Source organism: Acinonyx jubatus, chromosome C1 (genome assembly GCF_027475565.1).
Source record: "Acinonyx jubatus isolate Ajub_Pintada_27869175 chromosome C1, VMU_Ajub_asm_v1.0, whole genome shotgun sequence".
In the NCBI taxonomy this organism is placed as follows: Eukaryota; Metazoa; Chordata; class Mammalia; order Carnivora; family Felidae; genus Acinonyx; species Acinonyx jubatus.
In genome coordinates this window covers 78,901,734-78,927,640 of record NC_069381.1, presented here as the reverse complement: position 1 = coordinate 78,927,640, position 25,907 = coordinate 78,901,734, and the positions used below count along the sequence as shown (strand labels likewise).

At 41.7% G+C, this 25,907-nt stretch overlaps 1 protein-coding gene and 1 long non-coding RNA gene across 4 annotated transcripts in view; one reads left to right on the top strand and one right to left on the bottom strand.

Annotated features, from left to right (window-relative positions):
• The window catches only part of ABCD3 (ATP binding cassette subfamily D member 3), a 163,833-nt gene extending 152,939 nt beyond the window's left edge, over positions 1 to 10,894 (bottom strand). Inside the window, exon 1 of one of the 3 annotated variants that reach the window (XM_053214481.1) lies at positions 10,852 to 10,894. The gene's annotated coding sequence lies outside the window, so the exon portion shown is untranslated. The remainder of the gene's footprint in view (positions 1 to 10,851) is intronic. The other 2 variants (XM_053214488.1, XM_053214489.1) reach the window with 2 other exon arrangements.
• LOC106968134 (uncharacterized) lies at positions 13 to 25,697 on the top strand. The gene is made up of 6 exons (XR_001429079.3): positions 13 to 7,720; positions 8,095 to 8,234; positions 8,599 to 8,701; positions 21,073 to 21,321; positions 24,109 to 24,212; positions 25,049 to 25,697. It is a non-coding gene; the product is annotated as an uncharacterized LOC106968134 (long non-coding RNA).
• The last annotated feature ends 210 nt before the right edge of the window (positions 25,698 to 25,907 follow it).

Below are 25,907 nucleotides of genomic sequence, written 5' to 3'. Positions count from 1 at the left end.
AGCACTCAAGGTCGCTATTGTTTTGTTTGGTTTTATTTTGCTCCAGCAGACTTGATCCTTCTTTTTCGTTTTAGGGTTTGGGGGATGGGGAAATGAACTGTCCCTTGACTGAGGAGGTGGAGTGGAGGCCTTTGTTTTAAGACCGCAGTTCTGATTACACCTGACAGGGCTGAAACTTGATTCCCACAGAGACTACTCACACCTTATCTTCTTCATTCGTGATGATTACAGCAGGAATGCGGCACAAGGTGTCACTTTGATTCAGTCTGTATACTGCCGAGTGTGATAATAAAAAGAAAAGTTCATTTTTTTGGTCCCAAGATTAGCTCCAGGGAGAGTTCTCTCCCTTCCATCAGTTTTTTTTTTTTTTTTTAAACTGGTCATCGAGGCTAAATCTTAATGTTCCTGGCTGAGAGTCTCATAGTTTGAGAATAATCATGTTTAATAAAAAGTCTGCCTAAGAAAAGGACTCCCATAACCTGAGCCATGGCAGTGATTTTGTGGTATTTGGATTCATGTCCGTAAAAATATTTGGACACCAGATGGTGGATTGTTAGGAGCATTCATCCCAAACCAGAAGTTTTAAAAAATTCACACACACACACACACACAGACACACAGCACGGTGGGAGGGAAAAATCATCATTAGTTTTTTTTCCAGTCATGCTGCATGAGTAATGGTAAAAGCAAGAGCTAAAACAATAAGATTACCGTGTTGAACTCTTAATGCGTTGTCAGGAATACAGACTTCAAGTAGTGCTGAAAATATGTTCTTCCTCTGAATAATGCATACTTTAAGTGCAACTCACTTTGACAGCTTACCAATTGTACATATTTTCTAAAAAACAAAATCATCCTGCTGGTAGAGGAAGCTATTGGCGGTGACCTATCTCCTATACAGGACCAGATTGAGAGGAAGCCAAATTAAACACTAAACCAACAGCCAAGGGCCCCGCTCATTAATCCAAAATGACATTTTCTCTGCAGGTTGATTTTGTTTTTAATAGTCTCAACTATCTACACTAATGGGTGGGGACACATAGGATAAATAAACCAAAACAGGATAACAGAAAATGGAATTGATATTTAACTGTGGAATGTATGTTTGTGGGAGGGTTGTTATTTATGTCACATGGTGGTCATGCTCCATGGAGCTTTGGCTGTCCCTTTGTTGTGCTAGAGCAAACGTGAACTGTGAACTGTTCTCTGAAGGAAAAATCTGGCCCTGGCCCATGGGTCCACCTTAGTTTGTGTCTTTACAGAGATAGGTCTATGCAGATACCCGGCCTGGTTCTTCACCTGTGGATGCCAAGCTCCTAGGTGTGCACCTGCATCTAATCAGAAACACAGAGTTTCGACACACGTTAGGTCCCCTGCCACACAATTTATCCTTGACTTCTCTGCTGTCTGATTGAAGAAGAGAACATCTCTGGAAGGATATATTCTGTCATTTCTTTCAGCTATTTTAAACTTAATCCCTGGATCAAGGCAGATAGTTAAAGAACTTCGTGTTTGAACTGTATCATTTTGTTCCCTCAGAGAACTGCGTTCTTGAGGACTTCACTTTGCTGTGAGGCCCTAACTTAAGTCCCCTTGGGTGATCCTGTGAGAAACAACTATGGGGAACTGAGTTGCTTTACATATTATTCATGACATCAGTATCCTTTCCGAAGATGCACCGGAGAAACTTCTTTCAGGTCTCCAGTATCCTGAGCCCCTGGTAGGTATCTTACAAAACAGGGAAAGTTTGGGGCACCTGGGTGGCTCAGTCGGTTAAGCGGCCAACTTTGGCTCAGGTCATGATCTCACACTCCGTGAGTTCGAGCCCCACGTTGGGCTCTGTGCTGACAGCTCAGAGCCTGGGGCCTGTTTCAGATTCTGTGCCTCCTTCTCTCTCTGACCCTCCCCTGTTCATGCTCTGTCTCTGTCTCAAAAATCAATCAACATTAAGAAAAATGTTTTTAAATAAAAAAAAAGAAAAAATAAAAAAAAACAGGGTGAGTTTTATGACTGATATGGTTTCTTTGTTGCTCAGAGCCAAATCTGTGGTCCCTCTGTAGTAACTGCTTGAATCCCTATGATTGGAATTGCTCTGCAGTGGCATTATTTCTTGTTTCACTTTACTGTCTTTTTCTCTTCTTCTTTTGTTTCAATTTTATTGCATGATTTTTTAAAAGTTTATTTATTATTTTGAGAGAGAGAGAGAGAGAGCATAAGCGAGTGGCAAAGGGGCAGAAAGAGAGGGAGATCGAGAATCTAAAGCAGGTTCCACACTGCAGGGCTCACACTCATGAACCATGAGATCATGACCTGAGCCTAAATCAAGAGTTGAATGTTTAAATGACTGAGCCACCCAGGCACCTCTTATTGCATGATTTTTATAAGTCACGTAAGGTACATTTTGAAATAAGTCAGGGTAGTTAAATGGATACATTTATCATTCTTATGGCATTTTCTGAGCAAACATCAACAAGAAAATAGCCCCTGGAGATACCCCCAAAAGTATGAATGATAATGGGGGAAAGTTTTTAAATATTTTATTACCCCAGGTAATTGAGAATTTGAGATACAGCAGCTATTTTTAATTAATTTGACTGAAACACAGAGGAAATTGAAGCACACGTTGATTTCAGACTGGAGGAAGAAGAAGCAAAAACTCTCTGCTGGGTAGGACACCACTACTGAGCAAACCAGGACTCACAGGAAAGGAGGAAGGTACCATCTGACCCTTTACTAGGTGGGAAATGGTCCTGAAAGGGCCCATCTGGGCCAAGGGCTGAAACCAAGGACAACCTCATCTGGAGGGAAGGGTTACTCTGCTGAAAGAATGAAGCAGGCAGGGAAATCATTCTCCAAACCCAATTCAATGCTTCATATTTCTTTTAAAATCTCATTTGTTTGTTTGTCTATTATTATGCTTAAATTTGAGCAAATCATAACCCGAGCCCTATTATCCATCCTTGATAATGACATTTATTTATGAAGGTAAAGTCCATCAACTACATGCAACAATGCGCCTGTCACTGAGGATAAATGAACAAGTCAGAAGTCCTGTTCTTAACGAGCTCACCCCTTTTTAGCCCTTTTTGTTTGTTCATTTATTCAAACACCTATTTATTATTTCATATTTATTTGTTTTATCCAATATCTCATTTAGTTATTGAGTATCTGAAGGGAGGGCTATAAGAATAATTGCGGGAGGGCACCTAAGCTATAATGCATTGGGGAACAAAGGAAGTCCACCTGAGGAGGTGGTCTTTAGACTGAGACCTGAAAGCAAGGAGCTGGGCCAGGGGCCAGGGATGGGAAGGGTGAATGCTGAGTGGATGGAACAGTGTCGGCAAAGTCCTGAGGTGGAAATGAGATGCCCGAGTTGGCTGGAGAACAGTGAGGGAGGGCCAGTGTGCATGTGATGAAGTGACAAGGTACCTGTGAGGTCGTGCTGTAGGAAAGCATTATTTCTTCTCTCAGATGCCCTCGTGGCCAACATCTTTCAGCTCCTTTAAGTCTTTGCTCAGCCACTCTTTCAATTTGTCCTAACATGACCATCTCATCTAAGTTGTAATAGCCTCCTCACTCCGATTAGTTTCCTTTGCATATATCACCTTCTAACGGTATAATACAGTATTTATTTATTACGTTTCTTGTTTGTCTCCCCCCTACCCTTTTCCATTAGCTTCAGGAAGGCACAGATTTTTATCTGTTCTGTTGACTGGCACAACCCCCAAATCTAGAACAGGGCCTGACATGTGGCAGGCACTCAATCAATAGCTGTTGAATGGAATTAAGTTGAAAGGCAATGAGCATTTTAAGCAAGGATGCAACCTGATCTTATTTATATTTTTGGAAGATAACTCCGGAAGCTGAGTGGGAAAAAAATACGTTTTAAATCCAAAAGACACTTCTCTACATGGTTCTCCATCAACTCCAGAATCTAAAACCAAGCCTTGGCCAGGAAGATGTTAAGCTTCTTTCTTTTTTAAATCACCCAGGTAGATAAAGAAATAACATGGGTATTATGGAGGCTTTACGCACATGGGGAGGAGCCACAGAAGGAAAGCCAACCACCCTATCAAGTCAGGTCAGATCAGAAGCACCCACTGCATGCATGCCTACCAACAAAGCCCCAAATAACTGGGATCAATGAAACAACAGGTTATGTTTGCGCTGATTCTCTTTGCTGTGGCTTGCTACCGCTTCGAGGAAGAAGCTATTTGCTTTTCATGTCAGAGTTAAAAAAATTTTTTTTCAGATTTCACTCAAAAGCAAAACAATTTGTACTGGTTAACTCTTTTTAAAGAAGTGTATTGAAAGAAATTGCCTCAGGATAGGGTGCTCATACTCCATTAAGAGGAGATTTATTGGTTACACAGACTTGGAAAGCCTAATCTAGGCTGATTCGTGCACTCAACAAATATTTATCAAACATTCTATATATGCATGTCCTTTCTGGGGAGTTAAAGAGATGATTCTTATACGGGTTCCTTATAAAGCTTACCTTCTAGTTGAGGAAATGACACACATGCACAAGAAGTTAAATTAGAAGAGACCAATGCAAACTGTGCCCTGAGGCAGCTTGTAAGTATTAAACAGGTGGTAAGACCAGGTGCTGTACAATCACTCCCGAGTGCTAGGCTGTGTAGTTTTCACTCCCTTAGACAGTCACATAATAAAAAAATATATAAGTGAATATAAATGAGTTTTTCTGAAGCTAAGGGTACAACATTGAAAGAACTGACCATTATTCTGAGACTGTGCCTTTTGGTCTTTTTGAGTGGTAAAATATCTTTTCTTTCATAAGATCATTGTGATGGTGGTCTTTTTAAAAAAGTCTTTATTTTGGCAGAATAAAAAAAGTTGACAACCCTATATTGGACTTTATTATGTTGAAGTCATACACTGATTCATAAATGCCCCAAACTAGAAACTGCTGCTATTAGAGCAAACAGGATGGACAGGAGGGGTTCATTGACCAAATGGAATAACCTGGGTAGGATTTTGATGGTCAGAGTGGACACAGATGGACATTATATATTGAGTCTCAGCACATTTTTGGTGAGGTGAATTTAACCATGCTTTGTGTGGAGGTTATATGAACAAAGCCACAAGATAACAATGCAGATGACCAGCTTGGAGCTGTCCTCTGTAGGGAGTGCATATAGGTGATTACTGGGAAATTAGTTTTTAGAGTAAAATTAGGGCAGATTATGGAGAGGCTTGAATGTCCAAATAAGGAGATAGACTTTAGAGAAATGGCAGCATGTTAATGGGTAGTTTTAAAGCAGAAAAGTAACATGAAGGAGTATTGTTTTTTTATTTTTATTTTTTTAATGTAATTTATTGTCAAGTTAGCCAACATACATTGTATATAGTATGCTCTTGGTTTCGGGGGGTAGATTCCCGTGATTCATCGCTTACATACAATACCCAGTGCTCATTCCAACAAGTGCCCTCCTTGAAGGAGTATTATTTTTAAAAGATTAACAAAGTCATCAAAGCACAAAGGAAGAGAATAAAACAAGAAAAAAAGGAACAGAGGGGAACTACAAAACAGCCCAAATAGCAATAAATACATGCCTACCAATAGTTATTTTAAATGTAAATGGACGGAATTCTCCAATCTAAGGACATAGAGTGGTTGAATGGATTAAAAAAGAAAAAAAAAAAAAAAGAAAAGAAAACCAAGACCCATCTATATGTTGTCTCATCTATATGCTGGCTCACTTCAGATGTAAGGACACACATAGACTAAAAGTGAAGGGATGGGAAAAGATAATCCATGCAAATGGAAACCAAAAGAAAGCTGGGGTAGTTGTGCTCATATCAGACACAATAGACTTGAAAACAAAGAGTGTAATAAGTGACAAAAATAGGCATTATATAATGATAAGGGGGTCAACCCAACAAGAGGATATAACATTTGTAAATATTTATGCAGTCAACAAAGGAACACCTAAATATATAAAGTAAATATTAACGGACCTAAGAAGAGAAACAGACAGCAATACAATAATGGTAGAAGATTTTAGTACCCAACTTACATCAACGGATAGATCATCTGGATAGAAAATCAATAAGGAAACATCAGCTTTAAGCAACATATTAGACCAGATGGGCTTAACAGATATATAGAGAATATTCTATTCAAAAATAACAGAACACACGTTCTTTTCAAGTATGCATGGAACATTTCCAAAATAGATCACATATTGGGTCACAAAGCAAGTCTTAGTAAAATTAATAGGATTGAAATCACATTAAGAATCTTTTCTGATCACAATGGTATTAAACTAGAAATTAATTACATGAAGAAAACTGGAAAATTCACAAATATGTGAATCAAGCAACATGTTACTGTAGTACCAATGGATCAAAGAATAGAGTAAAAGTGAAGTTAACAAATACACTGAGACAAATGAACATGGAAATGTAACATACCAAAATGTATGGGATGCAGCAAAAGGTGTTCTAAGAGAGCTTAAAATTCCAATGACGCTTTTCAAAAAAATAGAACAAATAATTATAACATTTGTATGGAACTACAAAGACATCAAAATAGCCAAAGAAATCTTGAGAAAAAAGAACAAAGCTGGAGACATCATTGTTCCCTCATTTCAAACTATATCGCAAAGCTGTAATAATTAAAACACTATGGTGTTGGCATAAAAACAGACACAGACCAATAGAACAAAATAGAGAACCCAGAAAATAAATCCACGTGTATACGGTTAATTAACTTATGACAAAGGAGCCAAGAATTGACAATGAGGAAAGGACAGTAAGATATGGGGTCAACTGTGAGGAAAATTTAAGTTTGATTACTGGCTCCTGGGCACTTGATTGCTTTATTTAATTGGCATGTGAGCAAAGGAAAGTGATAATTGAAGTATGTGTTCTAAAGGAACACAAACATAATGGTCACTTGTACACTGATGTTTACAGCAGCATTAGTCATAATAACTAAATCATGGAAGCAACCCAAAAGTCCACCGCTGGATGAACAGATAAGCCAAGTGTAGTATACACATACAATGGAATATTATTCGGCCTTAAAAAGGAAGGAAATTCTGACCTATGCTACAATATGGATGAACCTTGAGGACACGATGGTAACTGAAATAAGCCAGACACAAAAGGAGAAATACTGTATGACTCTACCTGTATGAAGTACTCTGTAAGTGGGTATTTACAAATCTAAAATACAAACCATCTTAGAGTATTTGACTACTCTGAGAAGTCAAAATCATAGAGATAGAAAATAAAATGGCAGTTTCCAAGGGCTCTGGGGAGGGGGAAATGGAGAGTTGGTGTTTAATGGGTATAGAGTTTCAGTTTTGCAAGATAAAACTAATTCTGGGAATGGATGCTGGTGATGGTTGCACAACAATATGGGTATATTCGATGCCCTGAACCGTACACTTAAAAATGCTCAAGACAGCAAATGTTACATTATGCATATTTTACCACAATTTTTTTTAAAGAAGGAAAAGATAAAAATGATGACCACAAATAGCTCATCGGGTTTATTGGTACAGTGTTTCTGTTAACGAGGTCTGCAAAGTGCTTTGCAACCATTTATTAGCTTTGGGATGTTTTGTCAAATCAAAGTACATTCTTTAGATAAGGAGTTTGGTTTGCTTTGATATTTAATGACCTTCCCTTTACCTAAGGCACAGCATTTCCAGATGTGCAACACCACCAACACCGAGCCCGGCACATAGTAAGTGCTCCGTAAACATTTTCAAATATATAATTACCGGCGAAGGCTAACATCTATTCTGAACATTTATTTAGAAGCAGGTTTATCTTGAAGCTGAGGAAGCTTAAGCTTCAAAATCTCAATTTAAGAAGCCCTTCCCAGACCCTGGGAGGGGCCTTAGCAACACGTTCATATAGTCCTATATTCATATAAAACTTGCAAAAGTGAGATTTATATTCTTTTTATGAAAGAGGGCCCCCAAAGTTATATCATCTTCAGGTCCCACAAAACCTGGATGGGCTGCTGTACTTACTGCCTTGGTAACGACTTGCTAACTCCTTTCTGTGGTTGCCTGGTAACCCTCCTGACAGCCGTGTGTTCTCTCCATTTCTCAGATGAGGAAACTGGGTAACTTGACCACAGTTACTCCACAAGGCAGTGATCCACAAGGATTTGTCCCCTGGCATGTGGGGCTAGCATGACAATTCCACCGAGGAGGGGAGGCCAAGCCTGACTCCAGTCAATGTTAAATTAGGTGTGTACTTGATAAATACTATAATTTCACTTGATGTAACTATAATAACGACAATGATGACTGGTCTTTTAAAATAACCTATGATTTGGGGAAAACATGTATCCTACAGGCTTCTCCAGCCCCCGTCTCCATTTAATATTCTTGTTTAGTAGATGGAAGGAAATTTAGGGAAGAGGGGGGAGGAAAAGAGCAAGCCTGAAGAGGGGAACAGAAGGGACAGAGATGCAATCCTGCATTAACAAAAATTCTCCACATGCTCTCCAGCATTTCTCCTTTTCTTATGAGGGATGTGCAAAGGCACTTTGTCTCCTAGGATGTTGCATTTCGGTTTTATCTAGCATTTGTATCTGCTCTGGCCCCCTAGGACTTCTACTCTGGAGGTGCTATTTCTAGTCTGAAAGCTCCATAAGTCAGAGGGCAGAAAGGAATCCTTCCTGTAAACATCCTCTGGGCCACTCCCGGAAAAGGTAACCAGCAACCACTGCTTCCTGTCTTTATTCTGATTCTTGGAGCAAATAGTACAATTTTTTACTTCTCTAAGATTTCTTGAGACCCATGAGAGAACAGAACTGAAAAGTCACAGGATTAAAAAATTTCCTCCTCTTGGGATGCCTGGGTGGCTCAGTCAGTTAAACATCCGACTCTTGATTTCAGCTCAGGTCATTATCTTACAGTTTGTGAGTTCAAACCCCATGTAGGATTCTGTGCTGATCGGTGCAGAGCCTGCTTGGGATTTCCTGTCTCCCTCTCTCTCTGCCCCTCCCCTGCTCACCATCTCTCTCTCTCTCTCTCTCTCTCTCTTTCAAAATAAACAAACAAACAAACAAACAAACAAACATCAAGAAACCTAAAAAATAAAAATAAATAACAATAAAAATATCCTCCTGTTGAGGATACCACTGTCTTCAGATTGAGAGTCTCTGGCTTAGAAACCTCCTTCACACTCGTGGCTTCCATCAAGACACTGGGCCTAGCACTGTGCCTGGCACTTGGGAAGTGTGCCAACTGACTCCCACCCCTCAGAGAGGTGCTGTCAATCAACCCAAAGGCAGCATTCACCCACCCACCCAGATTTCTGTCCCTTGCCAGTAATCAAACCTAAATTCTTCTTCATGGTTCACCCCGTATCTTACTGCCAAGGACAAGGGCAATGTGTCAATGGAGCCATGATCATGAAGTCAAGAGATCTGGGTCCTAGTCCAGCAGTGCAATGAGTGTTAGCCACTCAAGTGATACCGGGGCAAATCCTTTCATCTTGCTGGGCCTCAGCGTCCTCACCTGTCCCATGAGTGATTTGGACTCAGGTTTCTTTTCTAGGGTGATTGACTCAGCCCATGTCTTGGGAAATCCCCCCCTCCAGGGCAAACTGGGACAGGACAGCTGGTCACCCTGCCTTTAGCAAGTACTCAAATCTGACACCAGGTTTTTAACATGTGCTTGATTAAATGGAATAAAGCTCTTTGCCTCTACCCCACCCCTCAGGAAATATTAAAAGGGAATTCAGCAGCTGAGTCAGGCTGGGACAAAATTCCAAATGTGTAATTTTTAACAGGCCTTTTGGGAAAAGGTTGATTTCAGATTCTGTTAAGAAGTCATCCCTTACAAATGTTCTGGTAAGGGAGGTTTGTATGTTAACGATTAGACAAGAGCTGTTAAAATCTCAGTCGAACAGCTTAAACTATTTCCTACTTTTAATAAATAGCTTGGCTTCTCATGGAACCACCGTAGAACAGTAGGATTCCTTTCCCCCTAAAGTGTGCACTTCTAGGTCATGGGGAAAAAGCAAAATAAAACCCAGCAACAACAAACAAGCAAAATTAAACTAAGGTCGGCTCCTTGTCTGATCTGCAGCTAAAAGGAAAGCTCAGTCTGGAATATGTTTCAACTTCCCCTCTCTTATGTAGGAATGTGCTGACGTGCCTGCTTGAAACCCCAAATGAGCCCCCTTTACTGGGGAGGATGATTCAGCCAGATTCCAGCTACCATCAGCAAATAGGCAGGGCTGGTGGGAGCAAAGTCAATGAAGATTCTAGGATTGTTAACTTCTAGGGGCCAAATGGAGTCCTGGTTGATTTGGGCAAAAGAGGCATTTCAGCTCAGTCTGTCAGTTGCCTATTTTTAGATTATTTGAGGATTTGACCCTGGGTCCGTGGGCAGTTACAGAGCATTATTGATTTGACTGGTCTTGACAAAGGACCTAAAAGTCAATCTTGGTCCTACATGTACAGCCTCTTCCCCACGAGTACATAGAAATGAAAAAAGGGGTGTCTGGCTGGCTCAGTCAGTAGAGGGTGCATCTTGGGGTTGTAAGTTTGAGCCCCACATTGAGTGTAGAGATTACTTAAAAAATAAAATCTTAAAAAAAAAGAAATGAAAAGACAATTCCCTATATCAAATATTATTCCCTATAGACAATGGTTTAGTGACCCCTTTCTATGGTCTGTCATGATAGAATCTAAGCCTACAGATCAAGTTATATTTTACAAAACTTTTCTACACATACATCATTCAAACTTCATTGAGATAATGTATGTAAAGTAAGACATTATTATCCCCATTTTATAAACACAGAAATGGAAGCCCAGAGAAATTAGGAGTCTCGCCCACAGACACAAACCTGGTAAGTGGCAGAGCTGGGCTCAATCTTAGGTCTTCCTAATTGAAATCAGAACTGTCATTAAAATGCAAACCAAAGTGCATTTTGCTTATTAAAGTATTCCTTCTAGCATTTTTGCTACTCTTTCTCATACTATTGATACCATCTAAAGGTAATGATTAACAGGAGTTTAGAGAGAGTGTTAAAAAGGAAGAAATTCAGAAACAGTGTTGCATACCACTTACTTTTAAAGGAGCCACAGGAAGAAGAGAAGCCAGCAAAGGGGTCAGAGAAGGGGTGGAGGACTTAACCAGCTCAAGGCTGTCTCCTAAGCCAGGGAGGATAGAGGAGACTTCATCTGTAAGGACTGATGATTAACAATGACCACTCCGGGGTCTGGTGTTCAGGGAACAAGAGCAAGGGCTTTGGATGGGGGGAGGGGAAGAGATCCAGGGCACAGGTGAGGGCTGGCCTTGGAGAGGAACGTGGGCAGTTGCAGATGGAGGCTTGCAAGAACAGAATAAAAAGATACAGAGGCAGACATTTGATAGCCTTAATGATACCTCTGTAGAAACTCTCTTACTATGTTTTTATTTTCTCAGCAAGCGAGTAGTTTTGAGGAGAGAGGAGAATCAGTGAAATCCTCTCTTTAGAAGGGGAGAGTAAGTCATCTGAGGAAACCGGTTAGGATCTCCAGGCAGCACTAAGGGTTTGAGGTCACTTAAGATTCGATGTCGTTGTTGGGTCATAAAGATTGAACCACCAATTCCCAGGCCTCCCTTTGTCCCCACCCCTCAAGTGTGCTCTGCTTTAAAACATATAGCATCTATTATTTTATTCAATCTACAAACATTTGTGTCACAATTAACCTAGTTCCTGGTGCATAGATGCAGTGAGGGCATGTTCTCTGCAGGGTCAGGCTTGGAGGTGGGGAGGGAGGCGTGAGAAGGGGTTGGAAAGGTTGATTCCTTTGGGGCTTTGGCATCCATCCCCCATGTACAGAGGGAAACGGATGCTTCTTGCAGGCAGCAAGCTCCTTCGGGATTGAGGGGAGAGGCAACTGGAGAACATGGCTTTAATTTGAGAACTGAGTGAACTTTGACACATTGAACCCCAGAATTAGACATTACTATTTAGGCATACTCACCCAGGCCCAAGCTTCAGTGGACCTCCATAGCATGGAGGAGAAAGGGCTGAAAACAAGTGACCTAATGTGGGCATATCACTGCCAGGAGGAGAAAGGCAAGGAAGGTGTTCCCATCTGATGCAGGTCCCAGTTTCTCCTTCCAAAGTCACCAGTCAGGTACATCATTTTATCTGGAGGGGGTTGGTGGGGGAGGGCAAGTGGGAGAGAAGGAGGCCAGGAATGGGACATAATTTATGTGTCATGGAAGGAAGTAGCAGGTATGGGGATGGAAGTTTCCCTCCGAATAGTCATGAATTGAAAGAAAGGTCTTGGGGACCATGAAAGGCTACCCAGTCCCCTTACCCCTGCTTTAGCCCTGAAGCAAGCACCAGATAGGTAAAAGGGAGTGGGAACTTTGAGGATATAAACAGGAAATTGATTACCATGTTGACCTATGTAATCTGAGCTAACCCAACATGGAAGTGAGATAGTGAAAAGGAGGTAGGACCAATCAATTGGGACCCAAGTGAGGTCAAAGAATGGTTGGCTTTGAAGTTTCAGGGAGAATGTTCTGGAAAGGTCACATAGCCTTCCACATATTTGAAAATCACCATTCTGGTCCTCTTGAGTCTTTTTGCTGCAATGAAACATACCCAGTTTCTTCACTGGTCCTCATATGAGAATATTTCAAGTATATTTTTTAAAAGCCTGGTTGCTTTCTACTGAGCATGCTCAATCTTGTTCCTGTGAAAAGATGGCACAGGGAGACCATAACAAAGACTCTGTCCTACAGAAGTAGGCAGGGATCCCTTCTTCCCCTGGTCAGAGACACCCTCCCTCAACAGGTACTGGAAGCCATGGATCTCGTTCCCCTTTCAGTGGTTCCCTCCCCCTGATAACTCACCCTGGGCCCTCTGGCTACCACAACCCCTGGGTCTTTTTTGTGCAAGTACTGCTGCCAGATGAGGGCTCTGCCGTGGCATACCTGAGTAGTTGGGTTTTTTGGACCTCATGTGTGTATTTACCCATATTAAATAGCAAAGTTTGGAGGAATGATTTCTTTGCGGGTCATTTCAACTTTTACTAAAATTCTTTTTTTTTTTTTTCAACGTTTTTATTTATTTTTGGGACAGAGAGAGACAGAGCATGAACGGGGGAGGGGCAGAGAGAGAGGGAGACACAGAATCGGAAACAGGCTCCAGGCTCTGAGCCATCAGCCCGGAGCCTGACGCGGGGCTCGAACTCACGGACCGCGAGATCGTGACCTGGCTGAAGTCGGACGCTTAACCGACTGCGCCATCCAGGCGCCCCCAACTTTTACTAAAATTCTTAATGACATTTTTATCAATCTCTTCATCATTTACTATTAGTCTCAGAGTTTTTGGTAGTGAGGGAAGTGTATACTTGGTTTATGCGTATTTTTTTTTTTGAGAGAGAGACAGAGTGTGTGTGTGCGTGCACAAGTGGAGATGGTGGGGGGGGGGGGGAGAGAGAGAGAGAGAGAGGGAGAAACTTAAGCAGACTCCATGCTCAGCACAGAGCCCAACATGTGGCTCGTCCCCCATGATCCTGGGATCATGACCTGAGCCAAATTCGAGAGTTGGACTCTTAGCCAACTGAGCCACCCAGGCACCACATTGATTTATATCTACTGATTTAGCAATCACATACATTTATTGAGAACTTTCCAAAAGGTTGGTACTAGAATACAGCAGTAGCAGACAAACCAGACATGGCCCTGCTTTCACAGAATGTGCAGGGCAGGATCAGAAGGAGCTTGTGGTTTGTGTTTTTGCTTAGGCAAGATTTTAACTTACCGAGAGACCTGAACTTATTTGTTGGAGTTTCTTCTTTTTTTCCTCTCGTTGTAACAGAGGACTTAACTCTTACCCCTTTGAAAGCCAGGCTCCGTACTTGACTTTGGTACTCATCTCCTCTTACCTACTCTCTCTCTTTTCTGGGGGATTCCCTTCAGCTCATGCACCTGCTCACCTTCAAAACTCCTTTCCTTGATCCACATTGCCCTCTCCAGCCACTGCACTATTCCTCGTACTCCCTCACAACAAAACTTCTTGGAAAAGAAAAGAAAAGAAGAGAAAAGAAAAGAAAAGAAAAGAAAACCTTCCACGTGTGGTGTATTTGAGGCTGGAAAAAGCATGGATGTGTTTGGAACAGCTGTGAGTGCTGTGGCAGAGAGCTGATAAACGAGGAAGAGCACTTTCCAGAGGGGGAGGCCCGGAGATCAAAGCCCTCTGCAAATATTCTGATAGAAGGCAGCTGTGTCATAGCAAAGCAGGCTCTGATTTTTCCTCCAAGAATTTTGCAGAGTCCTGGTCCTACCATTCTTTAGCTGATGTGACCCCGGTCAAGTTACTCAACTTCTTTGAGCCTCTGTGGTCCTCATCTATCAAGTGGAGGCAGAGACATCTCCCCCATAAGTTTTTTTGTGATAATGAAATAGAATTCCTGAAAGTGTGAAACAAATATATTTGTAAGTATTATTGTACAGAAATATTTCTTCACTCCATTTAAAGGAAGGGGTCCACCCCAGTCCGAGTCTGGGCTCCTCCAAAATGAAAGTGTGAGCCAAAGGCTCGCACACACAGCCCCCATGTTGTACATTTGGGAATGTGATCCTGAGGAGCAGGACTGGGAAGAGGAGGAGTAAACAGGGAAGGAGGGAGGGAAGGGCTGTTCAAGGATGTGTTACTAAATTGGTCAGGGCTATAGGAACTGCAGGTGACTGGTGCTCAATCCCAGATGAGCTTCTGAGGAGTCTTATGACGAGCGTTTCAGAACCCCCCCTCAGAGGACTTAAAGGGGAGAATTTATCCAAGGATTTGTCCAATGATCAAGGGTGGCCTGGTGGGCATTGACTGGGCGGTACATGCCCGAGTTGCAAGTGGAAGGCCATGTCACATACCTTTGCAATTTACTCAGAATGGGTGCCTGGAGCAGTGGCTGGAGTAAGAGGTGGGGTCAGGAGGACTTAAAATGCTGCACAAGATATAGCCCATCCAACACAAATGGAAACGAAGAAGATGGTGACATGACTTGGCTTTCGCATTTATAGCAGGGATCATAAGCCACTTCCTTGGAGAAAAAGAGAGTAGCCATTAGTTATCTATCCTGTGTTTTTCCAGACACTGTGTGTTTCTGTGCAATCAAGAAATACAATCCCCAAATGCCCTGCCTGGCTTTGTGTACCCAACTATAAGTAGAGAAAGTAGGACCTAACTGAAAGAGATTCAGACGGAGGCCTTGAGTAGGCTGCTTAATTTCTCCCGTGAAGCAAGGGCAGGCTTATGGGGTAAATTGCTACTACTGCTAGTATTATCTTTCCTCCCTATATTATAGAGGTTTGGGGGGAGAGTGGCAGGGAGAAGGGAAATTCATGTGAACATGTTTTGTAAACTAGTTAAAATTATTCCCATTTGGGTATCATTAAACATTGATCACTAAAGTTTGTTTTTCTAAGATATTCTTTTTTTAAAGTTTATTTATCTGTTTTTAGAAAGATAGATGGGGAGGGGGTAGGAAGGGGGAGAGAGAGAGAGAGAGAGAGAGAGAGAGAGAGAGGAGAGAGAATCCCAAGCAGGCTCCGAGTTGTTAGCATGCAGCCCAATGTGGGGCTCAACCTCAGGAATCGTGAGACCACAACCTGAGCCAAAATCAAGAGTCAGACCCTTAACCAACTGAGCCACCCATGTGCACCCTAAGATATTCTATCATAATCAGAATAATTCAAGTTCAATCAACTCAAAACAATAGACCTAACTACCTACTTTGTGCCAGGCCCTATGTAATCCACTAAGGATTCAAAGATGCATAAAGAGGAATGACATAAACGGTTATGCTCATTCTTGAGTACTATTATTACAGGAATGAAAAGTAGCAGCATCAGGGGGCGCCTGGGTGGCTCAGTCCTTTGAGTGTCCGACTTTGGCTCAGGTCATGATCTCACGGTTTGCGGGTTTGAGCCCCGCCTCGGGCTCTGTGCTGACAGCTCCTGCTTCAGATTCTGTCTCTCTCTCTCTGTCTCTGTCTCTGCACCACCCGCCCCCACCCCCTGCTGCTTACACACACTCTCTCTCTCTCTCTCTCAGAAATAAACATTGAAAAAAAAAAAAGTAGCAGCATTGAAGCTTTGCTAGATGGAGCTGTTCAGAAACAAACATCTTACAGGTGTTGAAAATGTGGATATGTTTTCCAGCAGTCAAAACCATTGAAATAATTAGACTTCTTGTAACTTTCTCTAATTTCCCAAATGTAGCATTTGTTTAATAGGGAGTAAAGTATAGCGTTGCTCTTGTCTAGGGTGTTTATCTAAAATTACCCTCCTAAATTCAGGAGTACTTTTCGAAATGTTTTCCTTTTTCTTTTTCTTTTTCTTTTCTTTTCTTTTCTTTTTTTTTTTTTTTTTTTGAGAGAGAGGGACAGAGAGAGAGAGAGAGAGAGAGAGAGAGAAAATGCAAACATGTGCGCATGTGTCCATGTGAGTGGGGGAGGGACAGAGGAAGAGGGAGAAGAGAACCTTAAGAGAGTCTCCAAGCCCAGGGCAGAGCCTGACCCAGGGGTTCTATCTCACAATGGTGAGGTCATGACCTGAACCAAAATCAAGAGTCGGGTGTTCAACCGACTGAGCCACCCAGGCACCCCTTAACATGATTTTTTTTTTTTAATTTATTTTTGAGACAGAGAGAACATGAGCTGGAGAGGGGCAGAGAGAGGGAGACACAATCTGAATCAGGCTCCAGGCTCTGAGCTGTCAGCACAAAGTCTGATGCAGGGCTTGAACCCACAAACCATGAGATCATGACCTGGGCTGAAGTCAGACACCCAACCGACGGAGCCACCCAGGCGCCCCCAAAATAATTTTTAAACAATTAAATACACATGTACAGGATTCTATGGCAGCAAAAATCAATGAATAGGATGAATAGTCAGGAGATCCTTGGTCATTTATTATGCACTCAAATGCAACTAACTCCTGGAAAGAAATCTATTTTGCACTGATTCAGCATGTACTCTAGCACATACAATTGAAACAAATTGTACTCTACACACATACAATCAAAACAAATGTTTCAGAAAACAATAGTTAAATGAAACAATGTTTGCCTTTGCTATGTGCAACGGATTCTGATAATTTCTATTTTCTTCTTTTTAATTTTTAATTCCATTATAGGAGTATACTAGAATATATGTTCAATGTAATAAATTCAAACAGGGCAGAGGTAGGTGTAGTAAAAGCTAAAATACTTTCCATCTTTCCAAATCGAATTTGCCAACTCACCAGAGTACTAGGAATTAACAGTTTGATGTATATCCTTTGACAGTGTTTTCTACACATTTACATATGTATGCACACACACATACAACTGTTTTTGATATTGTTTTTTGTAAATGTGAACATACATATTCTATTGTCCTGAAATTTGATTTTTTTCTTCTCTCTCTCTCTGAAGGTATTTTTATGTCAATCCATTATTATCCACCTCATTTTTAAGAAAAGTTTGTAGCTTTCTATTGCATGAGTGTATATGATTTATTCAAAGTATTACTCTACTATAGGGCAGTGAGATCATGTCTAATTTTTTTTTTTACTATTTTTGTTTATTATTTTTTTTTTAGGTTTTATTTATTTTTGAGACAGAGAGAGTCAGAGAATGAACAGGGGAGGGGCAGAGAGAGAGGGAGACACAGAATCAGAAGCAGGCTCCAGGCTCTGAGCCATCAGCCCAGAGCCCGACGCGGGGCTCGAACTCACGGACCGCGATATCGTGACCTGAGCTGAAGTCGGTGCTTAACCGACTGAGCCACCCAGGCGCCCGCCCCTGTTTGTTTATTTTTGAGAGACAGACCACGAGTGGGGGAGGGGCAGAGAGAGAGGGAGTCACAGAATCTGAAACAGGCTCCAGGCTCTGAGTTGTCAACATAGAGCCCGACGAGGGGCTCGAACTCACGGACCGTGAGATCATGACCTGAGCCCAAGTCGGATGCTTAGCCACCCAGGTGCCCCTCATCTCTAATTTTTAATGGTTTCAAAGAGTGCTACAAGGAACGTCTTTATGCATATGTGAACATTTTCGAGAAAGGATCTTGGAAATAAATAGATGGGAACATTTTGATAGATGTTACCACGGTGACTTCCTTAAAGGCCAGGTCAGGGTGTACACTGGATGGATGATAATCAGTTTGTCGGATTTTCGGGTTATTTATTTCTTGGTTTTAAGTCTGGCTCTTTGAGGCCTTTCCCGTCAGGAAAATTATAAACGCTCTCCCATATTTCCAGTTCGTACTTTTATAATTTTGTTTTGTATTTTAACACACAGCTTTTAAAATCTATCCATTTTTATTGGATTTCTGAGAAGCAGAGATAAAACTTTATCTTTTCCAAATGGACAGCCAATTTTTCCAACAACATTTGTTAATATTCTATCATTATCCTCTGTTTTGAAATGTTACCTTTATCTTATCTTATATTCTAAAGATGTGGTCTCCGGCCTGTGCCATTTGAGGCATTATCTATTTCAGCAACCCCACGTTATTTAATTATGGAATCTTTATAGTTTGTTTGATAATTGGGAGGGCAATATTGCCCCTGTCATTTTTGTTTTTGCCATTTTCCCGGCTATCCTTGTGTATTTACTTTTTGGACAATCTTTATAACCACTTGATGTTCCTTGATAAAATCCTTTCATGGTTTCGGTCAAGATTGCTTATTATTTTCTGTAATGAAATGTTATCCGAAGCCATTCATTTACAATAAGGCGTGGAGGAAGAGGAAAAGATCAGATGTTTGAGGAGAGTGAAGTATGAAACAATTGTTATGGATAATAGAGAGCTAGCTTATTAGATTGTCCTGCAGATGAGGAGGCAGCCAAGAATTTATAACAGCATCTATTTCCAGTTTGGGTGATGCTTTCCATCAGTGCTTAGCCGCTAAGTAGAAGGCCAAAGAATGGGTTTCTGGGATTGGGTGTGGCTAAGATAAGCATAACAGAGGGAGGGAGGGAGAAAAGAAATTAAGATATTTTTATTTCTTGGGGTGCCTGGGCGGCTCAGCGTCCGACTTCAGCTCAGGTCATGATCTCAAGAACCCCTCACAGGGCTCCCTGCTGTCAACCCAGAGCCCACTTGGGATCCTCTGCTTCCCTCTCCCTCTGCCCCTCCCCTGCTTGCACCCTCTCTCAAAAATAAACATAAAAAAAAAAAATATGTATGTTTTCTATTCACCAAATAAATGAAGAGGCATTTAACTTTCCTGTTGTGTTGTTTCAAATATCTTTTTTTAAAAAAAATTTCAATACAGTTAACATGCAGTTTAATATTAGTTTCAGGTGTACATATAGTGATTCAGCACTTCCATACATCACCCGGTACTCATCATGACAAGTGCACTCCTTAATTCCCATCACCTATTTGACCCATCCCCCACCACCTCCCCTCTGGGAACCATCAGTTCTCTGTCGTTAAGGATCCGTTTCTTGGTTCGTCTCTCTCTCTCTTTTTTTCTTTACTGGTTTGTTTCTTTAAACATGTTACTAAAATAAAAATGTTAACCTGTTGGCAAGAAGGTTAAGTGACACTGCTCTCTGTATTGTATAAATAATTTATCTTATATGTATTACCATGTTATATTTGAGATACTTTCCTTGTGTTGACAGGAGAACACTTTTGGTGTAAACCCCTATTTCTTGAGTGTGTATATATTTCCCTAACATTTTCTTCGGTACTAAGCATTCTCAAATGTGCTCCCAAGGGGATCTAGAAATGTTGGTGCGTATCCATTTGACTGTTTAGGGATTTGTTAGAGTGTGGGAAAATTCTGAGGCATTTTCAGGTTACGACATCTGAATACTTCTTTGCAGGTCCAAAGGACAGTTTATTTTTAAAATTATAAAGATACTATAGTCTTGGTCCTCACTGAGAGGAGAAATTGCTGCTATTTGGAAGAAATCCCATTCAAAATAAAATCCTGAGTTATAAAATCGAAGAGCCGAGATCTAGATGAAATGTAAAAGTCTACTAATGTTTCAAATTGTTTGTGGTTTATTATGTTTTCCTTTACTTAGACAAGCAAAGTTAAAGAACTATTCAAGAAGGCAGTCATAAGGGATTCGATGATGGATATCATAAAATCAATCATTTTACATTTTATCTCCCTTGCAAACCCAGGTGATTCTCTGTTCCACCTTGGGGACATAACTCAGAGTCTCTCCCCTGGGGCTCTCCAGACTTGTGGCATGCTCCCCATTCCCATCCCAACTGCTCTGTAGATGAGGAAAGCCCCAAAGTATTTGTAGCAGTCCCGATGATACCCAGGGCTCAACTACTGCAAAGAGGAAACGATGTCCTGTGAGAAGGTTTGGAAATGGCCTCATCCAAAGGCTTCTGCCTGCTGCTTTCATAGTTGCCATAAGCCTTCAGAATGTTCTCCATATCTGCTTCAGTCATGGCAAGCTGAACTCATGCAATTTCAAATAAGCAGTTCCTGTGCAGTCACTGAACCAAAATGTGGTCAAATCAGGTGACTGCAGTTTTTAAGAGTGGCCAGCAGCCTCATGGTCATCTGCTCTGCTCATGTATTTTGTATGATCCACCACAACTTATTCCCTGAACTTCGAGGTAAGAGGGAAAATAAACACGAAACATCAATGTATTCTTTGCAATACAACCAATTGGAAAATTCACATTTCAGATTCTGACTCCTCCTGACACTTCTTCTCCCACTACCTCTAATCAATCATAAATCTAGTCAATTTTACCTAAAAAGATACCTTTTACATCTATCCCCTCCTATCCATTGGCACGGCCAAGTTTTTTTTTCCCCCAATATAATTTATTGTCAAATTGGTTTCCATACAACACCCAGGCACTTGGTTTGAGTTTCCATCTTGGTTTGAGTTTTCATCATCTCTCACCCAGTACATTATAAAAACCTATTAGCTGGTATCTCTCATCTTTTGAAAATGTGCTGAATAGTCATTTTCTCCTTAACAGTTTTTTTTGTGGATTATCTGCCCAAATGGTTGATTTGATTCCTTCAAGTTCTGGTCCTTACCTTTGCCCCGCCTCATCTGTCATTCTCCAATTGGTGTTCTGTGCTCCAGTCAAATGGAACTACCTGCACTTCCAGCGCTGGTCCCTTTGCTCAGAGAGGATGCTCAAAATATTTAAAGAATGGGAACTGGCCAATCAGGACAAACCTGATAACCACTCAGAACTACTGCAAGAGGGCTTTCTGCTGAATATCATCTCTGCACTGTTTCCAGCACCTTGACCTTGATTCTCCTCCTGGAGAACGTCTGCAGATCTTCTACATGGTTCACAGAGGACTAGCATTTGAGCAGGGGCTGGAGGTAAGGACAGTGTCATTAGCAAGGTTTATGGACTTGAAGACATTATGATAACATTTCCAGGACCTCTGTAGAGACTACAGTATTTGCACAGTAGACACTAGTTGCAGAACCTGAAACGACCTTTTATATTTTGGGGGATGTGCTCAAAACAAAACAAAACAACACTGCTTTGTCTCTGGTGGCTTTGTAAATAGTTTTGCCTGCTTCTGTTTCTCAGAATTTAATCAGTAGGAGACATCTACCTCTCACACAGGCCTACCAGCAGATCAGCTTTTTAACCAGACTCAATCTTTTCATTTCCAAGCTGACTAGGAACATTATGTCCTGAATTGGCCTAAAAGTACAAGGAAAAGTTCCAGCACCTTCTCTAACAAGAAAGGGAATAATACATGTTTTTCCTCAGTCCAAATCATGGTTGAGTGAACTAGTCATCATTTGTCATGTTTCCTGAATCAGCATCATTAAGACATTGTTATTAAGTTGCTGTGCAAAGCAAAACACTAAGGCAGCATTGTGGGAAATGTAAAGAAGAACCAACACGATCCTTGCTCTCCCTGAGCAGGTGGCCTGCTGTGGAGATAAGACATAAACAACTGAAGGAATAACTTTTTAAAAAATGTTTATTCATTTTTGACAGACACAGCATGAGTGGGGGTGGGGAGAGGGGGACAACGAGAGAAGGAGACACAGAATCCGAAGCAGGCTCCAGGCTCTGAGCTGTCAGCACAGAGCCCAATGTGGGACTCGAACCCACGAACTATGAGATCATGACCTGAGCCGAAGTTGGACGCTTGACTGAGCCACCCAGGCACCCCTGAAGTAATAACTTCTATTAAAGCACATTATGCATCACTATCAAATAATACATACTGTGGCAGGGAAGGGAAAGCAATAACAATGTCTTTCTTTCAGTTAGGTGGAGCTTTCTGGAGGAGTTGGGCCTTGAGCCGAGCACTGAAAGGTGGGGAGAATTTCAACAATGTCCCAGCAGGAGAACCAGTATATGCTATGGACATAGATAACACAGTGTATGGTAAAGCAGGTCCTTGACCTTGAGGTGAAACTAGAAAAGTAACGGGTCAGATGGCAAGGAGAGTTGCCATTGGGGAGGCATTTGGGCTTTAGACCAGGGGTAGATCCCTTAAGTTTTTGTTAAGCAGGAGCTTGATGTAATCAAAGTAGCATTTTAAAATATTAATCAGGCAACAGTAGCTAGTCAGCAGTGTGTTGGGAAGAAATGTGGTATAATGGAAAACAGCAGGGCTCAGGGGTCAAGTACTGGGTTTGAATCTGGCTCTGCCACTTTGTAGCTGGGTAGCCTTGAATCAGTTGCTTAACCTCCAAGTCTCCATCTAATGAGAAAGCTAGAGATCACAATACCTCATTCTAAGGATTATTATGAGAATTAATAGTATTTCACATTTATGCCTCGTGTCTCATTTGATCCTTACATCACCATTTTATTTTATTTTTGTAAAATATACATAACACAAAATTGACCATTTTAGCTCTTTTAAGCGTACAGTTCAGTGGGGTTACGAACACGCAATTGTTGCACAATTGCCATCACCATCCATCCCCAGAACTTTTTTCATCTTCCCAAGGTGAAAGTCCATGCCCATTAAAAAGTAACTCCCGGTTGCCAGCCCCAGCCCTTTGCTTTCCACTTTCTGTGTCTATGTTTTCGACTACTCTAGGCACTTCATATAAGTGGACTCATACAGCATCCGTCCTTCTGGGCAGGCTCATTTCTCTTAGCATAATGTCTTCAAAGTTCATCTGTGTTATAGCATGTGTCAGAATTTCCCTCCCTTTCAAGGCTGGCTAGTAGTCTATTGAACGTCTTATATCACTGGTTCATCATGAGAAAATTGGACCTAGAGAGGTTAATCTGCCCAAAATAACATAACTAGTAAGAGGAAGAGGTAGGATTTAGACTGAAGCAATCCTATTCCATAGTGCATCCCTATCTCCCCTGTACATTCTGCCTCATGTAGGTTAAAGACCTACCGCTGCACCTGGCACAGGGTGTCTATTGCAGGAAGGCATTCTATTGTTCTTGATTATTTAGCACCCTTTCCTCAGGTCATCCTAGTTACACAATCTGTCTTTTCCTTGAGGAACTCCTTCTGTGATTCTACTACCGTGCCCCACCCCCAGCCTCATACAAGAACCACAAGAGTGAGCATGTTACCCAAGCCAGGACACTCAGAGTCTTGCCCCTTCTCCCCAAAAAGGGATTGATTCAGGAGTGCTCTCATGGGGGCACTCAGAGTCCTCTCTGGTGCTACGAGGAGGTTGTGAGCCAGGGGTCATAGCTGCCCTTTTTAAGGTAAGCAAAGAGATGGCGGAATCCTGAGCAATCGTCTGACCCCTAGATTTAAACACATCTAAAGCCAACTGTCCCCATCAACTTCCTGGATGCATGATCCAATACATTCCTGGTTTTAAGCTAGTGGGAGTTGAATTTCTATAACTTGCAAGGGAAAGAAACCTGACTTGTCCACTGGATCCACTGGATCAAGTGGTCCTCAATGGAATGGGAAGGATGAAACTAACAAGAAGTATTATGGAGCTGTGTGGTATGAGGAAAAAAGAGTCCTTCTGAGGTTTGGATACCCGGTGACCAAAATACCCTCCTCTGTTACTGAAAAGGTGGAAGAAGTTGCTATGTTGGGTACGAAAAAGAAAATTACCGGTACTCCCAGGAACTCTGAGTGATAGCTAGCTTCCAAAGGTAAATGAACAACATTATTTATGTCTGTTAACCACTCTGTCCTCTTCCAGAATCTCAAACTCGTGAAGTGTCCAAGGTCTGACTGGAATAGAACTTTTGGACTCTGACCTTTATCCTCTACCTCCACTCAGTAACCTACGAATTCTCCTCTCAGGTATAATCCATTCCCTAATTGGCTCATTCATTCATGTAACATACTTGCTGAGTGCTTATATGTCAGGTATTGTGCTATAGTGATGAGAAAATAGATATGGTTCCCTGTCTTTAAGGAGTGTGTAATCTAGTGGAGAAAACAGACATGGCATGGATTGTCACACAAATGAATATGATTAGACATTGTCTTAAGTGCTATGAAGAAAACAGTTTCATAAGAAGTTTCTCAGGGGCCTCTAATTTAGATGGAGGAGAGGGAGGGCATGAAGGGATAGCTTCTTTGGGGAAGTAACATTTAAGTTAAGGCCAGACCAGGGTGAGAGGTTCACAATGAAATACAAAGGAAAGGTAGAAACCAAAAAAGTTCGACCCAGCTGCCCAGAAGAAACAAGTGACTCACCCATTAGGAATGTGAGGCAGGGAGGTTTGAAAATGGTTGCTTTGAAGTGGAGCTACAGCTACTACCCAAGGCCCTTGGAGCAGGGACTGGAGAATAGATTAGGTATTGTATGACCTGCTGTCTGTTGCCCAGTCACCTCTTGGTGACTGCTCATTCATTCATTCATTTATTTACTCATTTACGAAATACTTATGAGTCCCTGTGAGTGGGGAGCATTATACTAAATGCTGAGGATTCAGGAGAAGGAAGGCAGTCTCTAGTCTTGTGCCCAGCAAGAGGGCAGAGGCACAGGTGGGTCCTGCCTCAAATGGCTCCAAGAGACACCCAGATCTTTCCCTTGGGAACCCATTAGACACAGGCATATGTGTCTGTTTGCGAAGCCTTCTTTGTCTAGGCACTCACCCCTCACAAACTTGTACACTTTTTTGTTTTCTCAGAGATTTTAATCTAGTCCCTCCAGCAGGAGCAAAGCTCCTTTACCCACTTGAAGCTAAGAAAGAGGTCACATGCAGCCAACATGGCAGACTGACATCGAACCCAGCGTAGCTGCCCAGTCCTGCCAGATAAACATAAGGAAAGGTCATCCAAACACAGGAAGACAGCCGGCCCCTTGCCTTTTCCTTTACCCCCTCCCCTTCCTCCCTCTGGCTCCCTTATCCCCAGAGGGTGGACCCAGCCTTTCCCAAAGTTTATTCTCAGAGTTCCAGGCTCCCACAGTGGAACGTGCTGCGGACATGGGAATACAACAGCCTGGCCAACAGGGAAAACCAAAAATATAAACGGAGAGATTTAAGAGATTCCTCTCCCCACTCCCAAAGTTGTAGCCGAAATATCTGCTTTTATTGTTATTGCTGCTTTTACTATCCTTGATATAAGTCAGCCCATTCTGGAAGGAGGCCTTCTCAAGTTTATTGCATTTGTCCGTAAACACTTTGCACAGAAAAAAATTGAGCTCTTTCTTAGGACCTCAGTCCACTGACTGGATCCACTAAACAAATACAATAAAATGTTAGGAAACAAAGTCCCAAAAGTCTTGCATCTCAAACACTGGCAGTGAGATTAACAGGAATACAAATAACACTAAAACTCCGGCGGGGGGGGGGGGGGTGGGGGGGTGGGGGGGTGATGGAATGTATAAGGCTACATTTTCTTTGAATCCACTACTGGAATTTTGTAAATAGCCAGGAACCCTGAGCCCATAAATTGGAAGTCATTCTATCTTTTACTGACATATTCCGATCAAAACAGTGGTGAGAACATAAGCTTTGGTTCTTATTCTCCACTTAGGAGGAAAAA